At 41.4% G+C, this 16,022-nt stretch overlaps 1 protein-coding gene and 1 pseudogene across 7 annotated transcripts in view; both read left to right on the top strand.

The window, feature by feature from the left end:
• TMEM45A (transmembrane protein 45A) overlaps positions 1–16,022 on the top strand; it is a 130,035-nt gene that overhangs the window by 76,883 nt on the left and 37,130 nt on the right. The window lies entirely within an intron of this gene.
• Positions 6,507–8,997, top strand: LOC136380021 (heterogeneous nuclear ribonucleoprotein A1-like; annotated as a pseudogene).

The following is a 16,022-nucleotide window of genomic DNA, read 5'->3' as shown; positions in this document are numbered from 1 at the left end:
ATCCTACTGGGATAAACCTCATTCATTGTCTCAGCACAGTCATGCTTCAGGAGTTCTGAATCTGCATCTGGCAAGAGCGAGGGTTTAGTCTGTTGATAACCCTGAGAGTGACGTAAGCGTGCTCTAACAATATTGCTTCTTTGGTATTTTCCCATTCACCCAGTGGTGAGCCATACATTTCCTTTTTGCTCTAATACATTTAACACTTGATGGGGTACAAAAATAGTAGTTGACTGTCTGAGAGAAAGTTTTTATGCTTCCTGTAACAAGTCTCAAGTGGCTGTCACTGCCCTCAAGCCGGCCGGCCAGCCTAAGACAGTGTGAGTGAGTTCTTTTGACTAGTAAGCTACCAGCTGGATAAAGTGTTCTATCACTTGGGCTAATGTCCCAACAGCTTACCCTTGTCTTTCATGAACAAATGACTGGAAAGTCTTAAGCAAATTGGGGAGCCCGAAGGGCCGGCACTGATACTAAACAGGACTTCAAAGTTTCAAAGGTCTGGTGATATTCTATTGTCCGCTTGAGAGGGCACAACTCTCAGGGCCCTTTAGAGCTTCAGACAGAGTTTTGGCAATCAGTCCAAAATTAGGGGTCCATATTTGACAATACTCAGCCATTCGTCCGGGGTACCTGTAATCGAACAATGGCCTCTTTCCTGTTTCCTAAGAAGCTCTTTCTTCCTGGTTCCAGTAGGAACCCGAGGGATCTGCCTGCCTGTTGGCAGATCTGGACCTTCTTTGCGGACACTTTATTAGAGTTGTTAAAGAGGCAATGGTATTGGACAAACAATTCAAAATTTGTCTCCAGTTATTAGGAGATCATCAAAAAAACTTCAACAAAAAGTAAGTCAAAGTAGAGGCTTAGAAATCTAGCCTATATAGCATCCCCAATAAAGAACAATAAATTTGTATAAAAGCAGTTTTAGGCTCCCCAGGGTGGCACAGGTAAATATATGGGAGAGGACTGATGGAGTAGAGTTTGCGCATTGATAACTTTGATGCCATCTGTGGGACAGAGAAAATGTGTAAGTTATTTATTTATTTTTTTGTATTTTTCTGAAGCTGGAAACGGGGATAGACAGACAGACAGACTCCCGCATGTGCCCGACCGGGATCCACCCGGCACGCCCACCAGGGGGCGACGCTCTGCCCACCAAGGGGCGATGCTCTGCCCCTCCGGGGCGTCGCTCTGCCGCGACCAGAGCCACTCTAGCGCCTGGGGCAGAGGCCAAGGAGCCATCCCCAGCGCCCGGGCCATCTTTGCTCCAATGGAGCCTTGGCTGCGGGAGGGGAAGAGAGAGACAGAGAGGAAGGGGGGGGGGTGGAGAAGCAGATGGGCGCTTCTCCTGTGTGCCCTGGCCGGGAATCGAACCCGGGACTTCTGCACGCCAGGCTGACGCTCTACCACTGAGCCAACCAGCCAGGGCCTATGTAAGTTATTTTTTTAAAGAAGGAATTTAGGGGCATGTTGGTTTACTGTTATACATTTAGAGCAATCACTATATAAGATATTCTTTTCCTAAGTGTAAGACTGTTCAATGAGGTTTTTTTTTTTTTTTTTTTTTTTTTGATAGGGTCCAAATATGGGAAGGCCTGTAGCTGATAGGGTCAGATTACAACATGACAAACAATAAAATGTCCTTGATGTATGTTATCGGGGCTTTGTTAAAGCTAATTTCTAGGTACCAGAAAGATATTTGTGTAAAATAAGACCTCTCTAAAAAAATCTTTTTAGATACAAAGTCCAAATTTTTAAAGGTATATCCATTTTAATGTGACTCTAAACCAATAAGCCTTTTTTATGGCTTAATGCCAACAAACCTATGGCTTAATTGTGGACACAAGAGGTGTTCCAAAAAAGGGTGCAAAAGATGCAGTCTCTTCTTTATCCAAAGTTTCTCCCAAATATACTCGAAGAAAGTAAACAGCTTCATTGTGACAGGTGGTAAAGGAGCTCTAGCCTCTCTCAGAGATGCCATAAGTCACAGACCTGCTAATAACCTGTGTTACTTGACGGGTTATACTGGGAATTTTCCAAGCACGAAAAAAACAAAGCAAGGAATGATGACAAAGGCCCTTTATGACCTCCTTATGACAAATGTACAGAAGACGGAGACAAAGAAAACAACGACTGTTTCTGAGAGGCTATATGTAGCCCCCAAATCAAATCTACAGAGTCTTTAAATTGAAGAACTAAGTTTAAACATTTTTTTTTTTATTTTAGGAAACTATTTGGAAGAGAATCTGGCAATGAAAGGATAGGAAAAAGTTTTACTTTCCTTTCTTGGCTGGCACCGTGAACATAGATCTGGGTTCGCTGACCTCTGTAGGAAAGCTGACCTTGAACTGGCTTTTTCTCAGCCTCCCCAGGATCCCGTCTGCAGGCGCTGACTGCTGGGATATCCCAGATGGTCCCAGCTGTGTCTGCAAAAACTCTGGGAGGCAGAATGCTGCCCGTCGCAGATTTGTGGCTGGGACTCTTTAAGAGAAAGACAGGTTAACAAGAGGAAAACAATTTGTTTTTATTTATTTATTTGAAGAGAAGTCTTTTACTCTTCTGTGTGTCCTCTTACGTATTTATTTTTAATCTATTTACACGTGTTACCTTATAATTGAAAAAAGCAGTTAAAATAAATGTGTAATGATAAATAACTGCTGATGAGAAGAAAAGCTAATATATTAATTCCAGTTCAGTGAAAAAAGTACAATATTTATATGTCAGCGCACTCGAAGAGACTCTCCATAAATGCATGGCAGTTAAAAGTTTTTTAAAATTATTTTATTACAGCTTGCATTTAACACTATTTTATATTATTTTTGGGTGTTCAGCACAGCAGACAGACATTCATAGTAACCTTACAAAGTACACCCTCAGATAATTCAAGTACCCACCTGGCATTATACATACTTATTACAATATTGTTAACTATCTTCCCTATGCTTTATCTTAAATCCCCATGATTATTTTCTAACTACGAATTAGTGCTTCTTAATCCCATCACCTTTTCACCTGTCCCCCAATACCCCTCCCCTGGTATCCGCCAGTCTTTTCTCTTTTTCTATCAATGATGGGTTTTGTTTGTTTGTTTTGTTCTTTAGATTCCACATATAAGTGATGTCGTGGGTATTTATCTTACTCTGTCTGACTTCTTTCACTTAGCATAATGCCATCTAGGTCTATACATACTGTTGCAAATGGTAAGATTTTATTCTTTTTTAAGTACCACAGCTTTTTTATCTACTAGTCCCTTGGTCAGCAAACCACGGCTCGTGAGCCACATGCGGCTCTTTGGTCCCCTGAGTGTGGCTCTTCCACAAAATACCACATGCGGGCGCTACCTCGATAAGGAATGTACCTACCTATATAGTTTAAGTTTAAAAAATTTGGCTCTCAAAAGAAATTTCAATCGTTGTACAGTTGATATTTGGCTCCATTGACTAATGAGTTTGCCGCCCACTGTACTAGTCTCTTGGTGGGCACTTGGGTTACTTCCACATTTTGCCTATTGTAAATAATGCTTCATTAAACAAGGGGGGGCACATATTCTTTCAAGTTAGTGTTTTGAGTTTCTTTGAATACAATATATACTCAGAAATGGAATCCCTGGGTCATAAGGCTGTTCCATTTTCAATTTTTTTTTTTTTTTTTGTATTTTTCTGAAGCTGGAAATGGGGAGAGACAGTCAGATAGACTCCCACATGCACCCAACCGGGATCCACCCGGCACGCCCACCAGGGGTGGACGCTCTGCCCACCAGGGGGCGATGCTCTGCCCCTCCGGGGCGTCGCTCTGTCGCGACCAGAGCCACTCTAGCGCCTGGGGCAGAGGCCAAGGAGCCATCCCCAGCGCCTGGGCCATCTCTGCTCCAATGGAGCCTTGGCTGCGGGAGGGGAAGAGAGAGACAGAGAGGAAGGAGAGGGGGAGGGGTGGAGAAGCAGATGGGCGCTTCTCCTGTGTGCCCTGGCCGGGAATCGAACCCGGGACCCCCGCACGCCAGGCCGACGCTCTACCACTGAGCCAACCAGCCAGGGCCCCATTTTAAATTTTTTGATGAACCTCCCCACTGAGGAGAACAGTTTATTAATGTATGCAGTACATACCACAGTAGAAAAAAAAACTCAGTGAAAAGTAACAGCGTGGTGGTTTAGAATTCCTGTGTGTTGGGCAAATGAGTTTGTAAAATTCGTATTTTTGGAGTTTGCTCACTTTTAGTGTTAAAAAATGGTGCTGGGCAGTGCCAGGTGTGTGTGATCTGTGAAACTGCAAATTACCTTCCTGCTTGGGAAGGGCCATTGTCTTGCTAATGTGTGCTGGAGGAGAGAGAGAGTTTGTGTAGAGAGAAGGAAGAAGGAGATGGGGAACAGAGGTGAGGGCTCTTGCGAGCTCTGAGTGAAAAGGGAGTGTTTTTTCCCTGTGTGTTTGCTCGCCGGCCGGTGAAAGATGAATAAAGAATGGCCCACCAGTTTTAGGCTCCACTGTTTCTTTACCATCTGTCTGAATCTAAAGGGACCCTGCATGTGAATGGCCGTGACGGTGGGACTCCTGGCCGTACACTGCATATAGAGCATCTTCAAGTAAGAACAATAAACTTGTAGAAAAATTTCAGGAAACAAAGTAGTTTTAGCTGGCAAACTGTGGGAAAGTAAACAGATGGGAGAGAATTAATGAAGTCAAGTTTGTTTGCAGATTCCTGTGGTGCCATCTCTGGGCTGAGGATCTATTTCCAGCAACAGGAGAATTTGTTTCCTGTGTTTTGGCAGAAAGGGGAGAGGATTAAGAGCTTTTTCTGAATTTGCTGCATCTTCATTGCCTTCAACTCAAAATAATTTTTATATTAAAGAGGCATATTTCGGTGTGTGATATTCTGGTTTCCTTCACATGGTAAAGGGATTTTGAAGATTTGAGTAAATTAAGAATTTTAGGATGGGAAGACTTCTCTGGATTATATGAGTTGGCCCAATGTATGTAATTACAAGGGTCCTGGTTGGTTTTTTGTTTGTTTGTTTGTTTGTTTTTTGTATTTTTCCGAAGTTAGAAGCAGGGAGGCAGTCAGACAGACTCCTGCATGCAACCGACCGGGATCTACCAAGCAGACCCACTAGGGGGTGATGCTCTGCCCATCTGGGGTGTTGCTCTGTTGTGGCTGGAGATATTTCCAGCACCTGAGGCAGAGGCCATGGAGCCATCCTCAGCGCCTGGGCCAACCTCACTCCAATGGAGGGGAAAAGAGAGAGAGAAAGGAGAGGGGGAGGGATGGAGATGCAGATGGGTGCTTCTCCTGTGTGCCCTGACCAGAAATCGAACCCAGGACTTCCACATGCTGGGCTGACGCTCTACCATGGAGCCAACGGGCCAGGACAAGGGGTCCTGGTCCTTGTAAGAGGGAGGCAGAAGGATCAGCATAAGAAGAGAGACATGTGACAACAGAAGAATCAGAATCAGTCAGTATCAGAAAGAGAGATTTGAAGATACTATGTTGCTGACCTTGAGGATGGAGGAAGGGTCCAGGAGCCAAGGAATGTAAGAGGTCCCTAGTGGTGGGAAACAGAGGTGGATTCTCCCCTAGAGCTTCTGGAGCAGTGTTTTCCAACCATCCATGTGCCAGAAGTGAACTATCATGGTTAATTCTTTCATGGACCCGCACGAAATTTCTGGAGGACCGGCACTGGTCCGCGAGCCGGTGGTTGAAAACCACTGCTTTACAGGAAGCGTGGCCCTGCTAACCCCTTTGTTGTACTCTAGTGAAACCCAATTCAGACTTCTGACTTTCAGAACTGTAAGTTATTGAATGTGTGCTGTAATTTTCTGATGATTTGCGAGCAGCAGCAGGACACTAAGGCAGGGGTATGTGGTGGTGTAGAAAGAACACTGTCCACCAGTACCCCAGATAGATGGGCTCCTTTTCTGCCTCCTGCCACTTACTGTGGACATTCAGGCAAGACGTGAAATGTTTCAAGCTCAGCTGCCTCTTCTGTGAAATGGAACCAATCTAACCGATGCCTTTGAGGCCAGGACTGGGCTGATGGTCTCATCCACTTACCAGAAGCAGTCCCTTCAGTAGGCTGGATCTGTTGGCTCAGTCCAGCTCAGCTCTGCCCAGCACAGCACTTCCAAAGTAGAAACACTATTCTCGCTCCCCAAGGGCATTGTCTTGGGTTATTTTATCAGTAGCTGAAAGTATATCATTTCTTTCTTTAATTGTCATAGACAAAATCAGGACTTGTTATTTCTTAGATTAGGTTTTTTAAAAATATTAATTACAATAAACAGTAAGACATAAATTTCCAAACACCAAGAGACTGAGAGACTAAATGATTATTCTGCTGATGATTCCACATGTAACCCAGTCAAAATTACACACTGTTCAGATATCACCCTACTGTCTCAGCCTCTGCTTGTGTGATTCCTTTTTTCATTAGCTAGATTGGAGCATGGCTTTTCCTCTCTTGTCCACTATTTGATGGTAGACACAGAGCATTATGCTCACATTGGCCATCTTTTTCAAAATGGCGAGATGTTCTAGATCAGGAGTCCCCAAACTACGGCCCGCGGGCCACATGCGGCCCCCGGAGGTCATTTATCCGGCCCCCGCCGCACTTCCTGAAGGGGCACCTCTTTCATTGGCGGTCAGTGAGAGGAGCACATTGACCATCTCATTAACTAAAAGCAGACTCATAGTTCCCATTGAAATACTGGTCAGTTTGTTGATTTAAATTTACTTGTTCTTTATTTTAATTATTGTATTTGTTCCCGTTTTGTTTTTTTACTTTAAAATAAGATATGTGCAGTGTGCCTAGGGATTTGTTCATAGTTTTTTTTATAGTCCGGCCCTCCCATGGTCTGAGGGACAGTGAACTGGCCCCCTGTGTAAAAAGTTTGGGGACCCCTGTTCTAGATAGACCTTTATATGATTGCACCTAGGACAAATATAATTGGCAGTGATGACATTCAGTAAGTCTTTGACTTCATGTAGGTCGTATTTAATGCCAGGCCCCTTTTTGTTTTTAGTAGTAATATTAAACAGCAATCTTGATTTTTAAAAAGATTTTATTTATTGATTTTTAGAGCAAGGGGAGAGAGAGAGAAGGGGATGAAGCAGGAAGCATCAACTCGTAGTAGTAGTTGCTGTCTGTATGTGCCTTGACCAGGAAAGCCCAGGGTTTTGAACTGGTGACTTCAGCGTTCTAGGTTGACACTTTATCCGCTGCTCCACCACAGGTCAGTCTGAAAGACTTTTTATGTTAAAGGTCATGAGAATTTTGCAAACATTATTTTCCCAAATAATGTTTTGTTTGTTCTAGTAATTGTAATAATGTGTATATTATTTTCCTGAGAAAGATACATGTAATCTTGGTTGGACTTTCTTTGATACAATAGTTAACAACTAAATTTGATACATTTCTCTTTTTCCCAACAGAAAAGAAAAAAGATTTTATGTTAAGGGGATTTGACCAAAAGTCTTCTAAACCAGTACTTAAAACAGTTATTAAATTGATTGGGGAGATACGTTCGTTAGGTGACTCCTGGCTGCTGGTGGCGGCCGCCGAGTAAGCACCGTGCACGTCTCCCCTCCCACGGTTGTCACGTCTCAGTCAGAGTCTCTCTAAGAGCCGGACAGCTGTGGGAGCTCGTTATTGGAGGTTTGAGCTTTGAAGCGACCGAGGAGAGTCTGAGGGACCGTTGTGAGCCATGGGGAGCGCTCACAGACAGGGCGGTGATGAGAGAGGCAAACCGCAAGGGCTCCTGAGGCTCTGGGTTTGCAGGGATGCCGCAGGGCAAGAGGTGGCTGCAACCCTGAGAGCAGGGCCGCCCAAGGGGGAGGGAAGAGTTGTGGAACTCAGGACGGCTGTCTCAAGAGGAGATTCTCAAAGCCCTGGTAGCCACTTCACTGTGAAAGAGACTTTTGTTTGTGGTGTTTAAAGAAAACCCCGAAGAACGTCGCCTAAGACCCTGGTCGCCAAACTGCGGCTCGCGAGCCACACGCGGCTCTTTGGCCCCTTGAGTGCGGCTCTTCCACAAAATACCATGTGTGGGCGCTACCTCGATAAGGAACGAACCTACCTATATAGTTTAAGTTTAAAAAATTTGGCTCTCAAAAGAAATTTCAATTGTTGTACTGTTGATATTTGGCTCCGTTGACTAATGAGTTTGCCGACCACTGGTAAGAGATTATTTTGAGCATATGGGAAAATTGAAGTGATTGAAATCATCACTGACTAAGGCAGTGGCAAAAAGAGAGGCTTTGATTCTGTAACATTTTATGATCACGACTGTAGACAAGATTGTCATTCAGGAGTACACAGTTGAATGGCCACAACTGTGAAGTGAGGAAAGTCCTATCTAAGCGAGAGATGGCTAGTGCTTTATCTGGTCAAAGAGGTTGAAGTGGTTCTGGAAACTTCAGAAGTGGTTGTGGAAGTGGTTTTCATGGGAATGACAACTTGGTTGTGGAGGAAACTTCAGTGGTCAAGGTGGCTTTGGTGGCAGCCGTGGTGGTGGTGGATATGGTGCAGTGGGGATGGCTATAAAGATTTGGCAATGATGGAAGCAATTTTGGAGATGGTAGAAGCTAGCAGGCGTCCCCAAACTACGGCCCGCAGGCCGCAATGTGGCCCCCTGAGGCCATTTATCCAGCCCCCACTGCACTTCTGGAAGGGGCACCTCTTTCATTGGTGGTCAGTGAGAGGACCACTGTATTTGGCAGCCCTCCAATGGTCTGAGGGACAGTGAACTGGACCCCTGTGTAAAAAGTTTGGAGACCCCTGAAGTGATTTTGGCAATTACAACAATCAATCTTCAAATTTTGGACCCACGAAAGGAGAAAATTTCCAAGGCAGAAGCTCTGGCCTTTATGGTGGTGGAGGCCAGTACTTTGCCAAACCATAAAACCAAAGTGTCTCTAGTGGTTCCAGCAGAAACCGGAACTATGGCAATGACAGAGGTTTTAATTCCTGCCGAGGCACAGAGCTTAGCAGGAGGGGAGAACTAGAGAAGTGATGGGGAAACTACAGGTTACATGGATTTGCGAACTCAGCCACGCACCGTGGTGGCAGGTCCTAGATGCTACAGAGAAGACATGTTTTAGACAACACTCATGTGAATTGGCAAAAACCTCAAGAACTGTATTTGTTATTAATTGTATAACAGGTTATTTTAGTTTCTGTTCAGTGGAAAGTGTAAAGCATTCCGATAAAGGATTTTAATGTTTTTGTTTTTGGTTTTTTTTGGACCCATGCAGTTGATTGCTAAAGATGATAGTCTGATCATGATGCTGAATAAATGTCCTTTTGAAAAAAATTTTTGGGGTGACATTGGTTAATAAAATTATATGTTTTGTAGAATTGAATGCTGTATAACAATAAAAATAAACTGCATGCCACAAGATTTATGCTCACAAACATTTATATGGAATATATAAAGCACATATAAAAATTTTTACAAAATATATATTAAGCTCAAAACTGGCTAAAACCAGCCTGGCCTGTGGTGGTGCAGTGGATAAAGCATCGACCTGGAACACTGAGGTTGCCAGTTCAAAACCCTGGGCTTGCCCGGTCAAGGCACATATGGGAGTTGATGCTTCCTGCTCCTCCCCCCCTTCTCTCTCTCTCTTTCTCCCCTCTGTCTCTCTTCTCTAAAAATGAATAAATAAAAACAAAACAAAAAAAAACTGGCTAAAACCAATATATAGAAATAAAAATCAGAATAGTGCTTAATTTGGTAAGAAGTATTGGTAACAGGGCGAGATCCCAGGGAGAAGTTTGTTTTTCTGATACTATTCAATTTGTTGAAGTTTCCTGGATGTAAGCTATATTCTAATAAAATGTAATTAAAATTAAAAATATTATATAGGTTTCAAATGTACATTTCTATAATACATCATCTGTATATTGCATTGTGTGGTCACCACCCAGAGTCAAGTCTCCTGTCACCATGTATTTGAGCCCCTTCCCCCTCCTTCACCACTGCCCATCCTCTCTCCCCTCTGGAAACCACCACACTGTTGTCTGTGTCTGTGAGAGTTGGTCTTGTTTGTTCATTGGTTACTTTTGGTTTTATATCCCACCCATGTGTAACGTCATATGGTTCTTAACTTTTTCTCTCTGACTTTATTTCGCTTAGCACGATATTCTCAAGGTCCATTCATGTTATCACAAATGGCAGTATTTTATCTTTTCTTAGGGTTGAGTAGTATTCCATTGTATATATTACCTTATCTTTATCCATTTATCTATTGAAGGACACTTTGGTTGTTTCCATGTCTTTGTCACAGGGAATAATGTTGCAATGAACATAGGAGTCCTTATTTGTTACAAATAAGTGTCTTCAAATATTTTGGATAGATACTCAGAAGAAAGATTATCGGGTCATGTGGTAACTCTACTCTTAATTTTTTGAGGAACTTTCCTCCTGCTTTTCACAGGGGCTGTTTCCAGTTTACATTCCAACTAGCAATGTATGAGGGTTTCTGTTTCTTCACAACCTCTCCAACACTTGTTCCTTCTTGTCTTGATGATAGCCATTCTAACCTATGTGAGGTGATATCTCATTGTGGTTTTGATTTGCATTTTACTAAACTGGTACTTCTTAAATGGAAAGGAAATGTGATTTTATCCCTTGGGCCATTTATCAATATCTGTAGATATTTTTAATCTGTAGATATTTTGGAGGAAAGTGCTGCCAGAATCTGATACACAGAAGCCAGAAATGTTGCTAAACCTCTTAGCACAGGACGGTCCTGCGCAACAAAGAATTCTGGGTATAAAATGTCAATAGTGCAGTTGAGAAACAGCGCCCAGACCAGTGTTTCTCCAACGTTAATGTGCATATGAGTCACCTGGGGATCTGGTTAAAATGAGAATTCTGATTTGATATCATGTCCCCAGTGGATAGTAACATCATGGTTACTTGGTAAATACTTGTTGAAAACATGAATGGCTAGTTAGAGGAATGAGGGAATAAATGACAGAGCAGGCAGCCAATAGCACTCTTGTCTTTCCCGTACATATCTCTGAATAATCTTAGAGGCGCTTATTCCAAAGAAAACGGAATTTCTTCTCAACAAACCAGAAATTTGCTAAAAGCCTTTCCCAGGGAATCACAGATGTCCTCAGGTGAAAATTGACCTCCTTCTCTGATGTCTCACATTGTTCCTTCTGACACAGGGTGAGAGTTGAATGATTAGTTATTCTGAGTGGTTGCCAAGGCTGGATGTGTGTTAGGTGAATATAGTAGAAAAAATATGAGCTTCCTAACTCTGGCCTCACGCCTGAGCCTTCCCCAAGGGAAAAAGATCCAGATCAAATCAAATTTACTTGTGTATTGGTGGCAAGAGGGAAGGAGAAAGTGGGGAACCAGAATAGATTTTTATAGGAAAATCAGATTAGAATGAGTTTCATGGAGCATCCTGCTAGGGCAAAGACATCCACCAGTGAGTTCTACAAAGCTGGAGGGTGGGGAGAACCAGATACCTGTGCAGTTTGTAAGCTTGTGAGCTGCAGAACCCAGAGGTGTATTAGCCCTAGCTGGCCAATCATGGCCTTTTCCCTTATTCTTGGCTCTCTGGGCTTCTGTTGATTATCTTCTATCTACCACCCCTTACAGGTACCAAGGATACCTCACACAGATATCCAAGCCAGGCCAAAATTTAGAATTTGATCCAGAAGTGTCTTTCTTACCCACGATGGTTCTCGAGCTCTTAGGAGCAATTTGCTTAGAATCCTGGTACATTTCTGCTGCCTTCTGAGAGCTGGCTGTTCTGGTTGTGACTGGCAGAAAGGGGAAGAGGAAAGGAAAAGCAGGATGCGGGAAAGTGGGTAGAGAGAGGTGAGTCAGCCAAGGCCATGAGAACGGGGCTGCAGGAGTTCTCTGTAGATAGGACAAGGATTCTTCCAGATGTCATTGTCGACAGAGCTGCTGATAACAACGCTCCTCAGTTAGAAGGTGTTATGTAAATGACTGTGTCAACACTGTTAATTCAGGTGTGGTCCCTGCTTTTTGGCTATACATTGCTTAGCTAGTAGGGGCCACTGAATGCCTGTGCCTCTACCTTGAATCACAGTTGCCTAACTTTCTCTTCTGGGCAGAAAGTAGGTAGTGGAATACTGAGTTTGGGAGTCATGCCTTTGAGGAAGCAGTTCACCAAGACTGATGGATGGGACATAAGGCATCTTCCCTGGGACCTCCAGGGATTCAAGTTTGCTATGAGGATAACAGAGAATGATATTTGTATGTTGCCAGAATGGGTTATTAAGGGATTTGGAGAAGTTCCTTCTTCTGGACATCTTTAAATAGTAACTAGATTTTTGTTTTATGAAATGGTTGCAGGGTTCTGATGTACGTTTCCGTTATATTCCTTCTTTGCTCAAAACATTCAGTCGCTTCTTATTGCTTTGTTCATAAAATAAAGTGTAAACTTCTTAACCTGGCTTTTAAGGTCCTCTGTTATTTAGTTCTAAATCACCTTTTTAGGTTTTGATTTAAAAGAAATTTTAAAAAACCTGAAAAGAAGCAAACTAGAAATAAAGGGAAACTGCCTCAATCTGATAAGGAATCGCTACACAAAACCTACGACTAATATTGTCCTTATGGTGAGAAACTGTTTCCCTCTTTGGGAACAAAGTGAGGATTTCTCCTTTAACCACTTCTGTTCAACATTATACTAGAAGTCCTCCCTAACACAGAAAGATAAAAAATGAAATATAAAGTGGAAGGAAGAAACCAAACTGTCTTTGTTTGCAGATAATATGATTGTGTATGTAGAAAATCCCAAAGAATCAACAACAAAATACCTCCTGGCACCAACAAACTATTAAAGCAAAGTTGCAGGTGTCAACATAGGAAACTTCCAAACCTGTAAGATTTTTTTCTGAGTTTATCTGAGCCAAATTGTCGACAATTGCTGTGAAGCGAAGTCTCAATGAATTGAGAAAATGCTCTGAAAAATGGTGGTTTGACCACTTTTTTTATACATCAGAATCAAAGGGAAAGACATAAGGCAGTTACATGAAACTGATTGAATTAGGGATGGGGGAGAAAGCAAAGCAGGGAAATCCCTGGGATTGGATAAAAAGTAAAAATGTACCGTATATCCCCATGTAAAAGATGCTCCCATGTATAAAATGCACTTTAATTTTGGGGCTCAAATTTTGAAAAACAGTGTATTATATAAAGTTATTGAACTCAAGTTTTATTCATTATAAAATTCATACAACTCCTCATCACTGTCAAAACTCCCATCCATTGGCTTGTCCTCATCTGTGTCTGACGACAAATCACTGTCTTCAACAATGAGTGCAAAAACAAGCACGAAAAAGTGGGAAATGCAAGTAAAAAAAACTATAACTACTGTATGAGACACACAATTTTTATACCCCAAAATTTTTATAAAAGGGTGCATCTTATACATGGAGAAATATGGCATATACTGAAGCTTCTTTTACATAGGCAGGAATAAAATAATGAATAGTTATTTAAAATGATAATAGCAACAACAATGAGGGGGTTTATTGGCTCCAGCTCCAGTGGAATGCCTGCCCTAAGGGGAGCAGGAAAAGAAGGTTACCCCTACATTTCAAAGGCATGTTATCAGCCTGACCAGGCAGTGACTCAGTGGATAGAGTGTGGGCCTGGGATACTGAGGACCCAGGTTTAAAACCCTGAGGTCACCAGCTTGAGCCATAGGGTCTCTGGCTTGAGTGTGGGATCCCATAGACATAACCCCATGGTTGCTGGCTTGAGCCTAAAGGTCGCTGGCTTGAGCCCAAGGTCGCTGGCTTGAGCCCAAGGTCATTGTCTTGAGCAAGGGGTCACTGGCTCAGCTGGAGCCCCCTGGTCAAGGTACATATGAGAAAGCAATCAATGAACAACTAAAGTAACTCAACTATGAATTGATGCTTCTCATCTTTCTTCCTTCTTGTCTGTCCCTGCCCACACCTCTCTTCCTAAAAAAAAAAAAAGGTTTGTTATCAGGTACATTGTTGAAAATGCAAAGGACAACAGACAGGCTAAGTTAAGGTAAGCATTGGCTTTTGTTAGAGAAAAATACTTTCCTAGGACATGACTACTCACCATGAACTGCTTTTAAAAGTTTTAGTGTCAGACTATACTGTGTGGTTAGTTTAGGTCTCTGAGTTTGCAAGGCGACCATGCAGGCGCTCCCTAAGCTTGTCTGGTTCAACATGTGGCTCCTTTTTTGTCCACACAGCATACAAAATTAATGTATAAAAACCAACTGCTCTCCTACGTACTAGCAACGAACAGTTGGAATTTGAAATTAAAATCAGAACACTATATGAGTACCAAAAAAAAAAAAAAAGAGAAGAAAAGAAATACTTAGGTATAAGTTAACAAAATAGGTACAAGATCTATATAAGGATAACTACAAACACTTGGCAAAAGAAATCAAAGAAAATCTACATGACTGCAGAGATATTCCATGTTTATGAATAAGAAGAATCAATATTGTTAGGATGTCTCAACCTGATCTCTATACAGTATTGGGTGCAATCCCAGTAAGTTTTACTTATTTATTTTTTTCTGTGTGGATATTAATAAACTGATTCTAAAATGTATATGGAAAGGCACAGACTCAGAATAACCAATATAATATTGAAGAACAAAATCAGAGGTCTGACATTACCCAACTTTAAGAATTAATATGAAGTTATAGTAATCAAGATAGTTTGGTTTAGTGAAAGAAAAAACATCTATATGTATCAATGAAACAGATTGAAGGGTCCATAAATAGACCCTTGCAAATATAGTCAACTAATTTTTGACAAAAGGACAAAGAGAAAGGATGTATAAAAAAGATGTATAGAAAAAGGATAACCTTTTTAACTAATGGTGCTGAAACAACTGTATATTTACATGCAAAAGAATGAATCTAAATATGGTTCTTATATTGATATTTTCACAAAAATTAACTTAAAATGGATCATAGACCTAAATGTAAAATAAAAAATTATAAAATATCTAGAAGATAGCATAGCAGAAAAGGTGAGCTTAGGTATAATGATGATTTTTTATATACAACCTCAGTACACAATCTATGAAAGAAAAAAAAAATGTACGTGTAAGATAGACTAGACTATAATAAAAAACTACTCTGTGAAAAATACTTTTAAGAGAATATAAAGACAGGCCACAGACTGGGAGAAAATATTTACAACTTTTATCTGACCAAGGACCGACACCGAAACTATACAAAGAACTTAAAAGTCAATGATAAGAAAACAAATATAAACCAATTAAAAAGAGAGCAAAAGATCTGAACAGGCACCTCACCAAAGAAGGTATACAGATGAAAAATGATCATATGTCAGTCAGGGAACGACAAATTAAAACAACAGTGAGATGTTACTGCACACCTATTAGAATGGTCAAAATCCAGAACACTGACAAAACCAAATGCTTGAGAGGATATGGAACAACACGAACTCTCACTCATTCATTACTTGCAGTAATGTGAAATAGCACAGCTTCTTTGGAAGACAGTTTGGTTTCTTACAAAACTAATCGTACTGTTAATATAGGATCCATGACTGTGCTTGAAGGTATTTATTCAAATAAGTTGGGAACTTATGTACACGGCAAAAACCTGTATATGAATATTAATAAAAATTTTATTCATAATTTCCAAAACTTGGAAGCAACCCAGATGCTCTTCAAAAGGTAATGGATTAGAAAAAAGAAAAAACCCAGTGGTGTATGCATACAATGAAATATTATTCAGAAATAAAATAGTGAACTATCAAGCTATAAAAAGACATGGAGGAAATTTAAAAGCATATTGCTAAGTAAAAGGATCAGCTTGGAAAGGTCACATACTGTATTAAAAAAAAAAAAAAAAAGCCCTGGCCAGATAGCTCAGTTGGTTCGAGTGTTATCTCAAGCCAAGGTTGCGGGTTCAATCCCCAGTCAGGATATTGGAATCACCAATGAATGCATAGATATTAGGTGGAACAACAAATCGATGTTTCTCTTTCTCTCTCTGCCTCTATTCCTGTCTCTCTAAAATC

The sequence above is a fragment of the Saccopteryx leptura genome, chromosome 8 (genome assembly GCF_036850995.1).
Source record: "Saccopteryx leptura isolate mSacLep1 chromosome 8, mSacLep1_pri_phased_curated, whole genome shotgun sequence".
NCBI lineage: Eukaryota > Metazoa > Chordata > Mammalia > Chiroptera > Emballonuridae > Saccopteryx > Saccopteryx leptura.
Note: the sequence above shows the minus strand (reverse complement) of the source record. Positions and strands in the feature narration are given on the sequence as shown.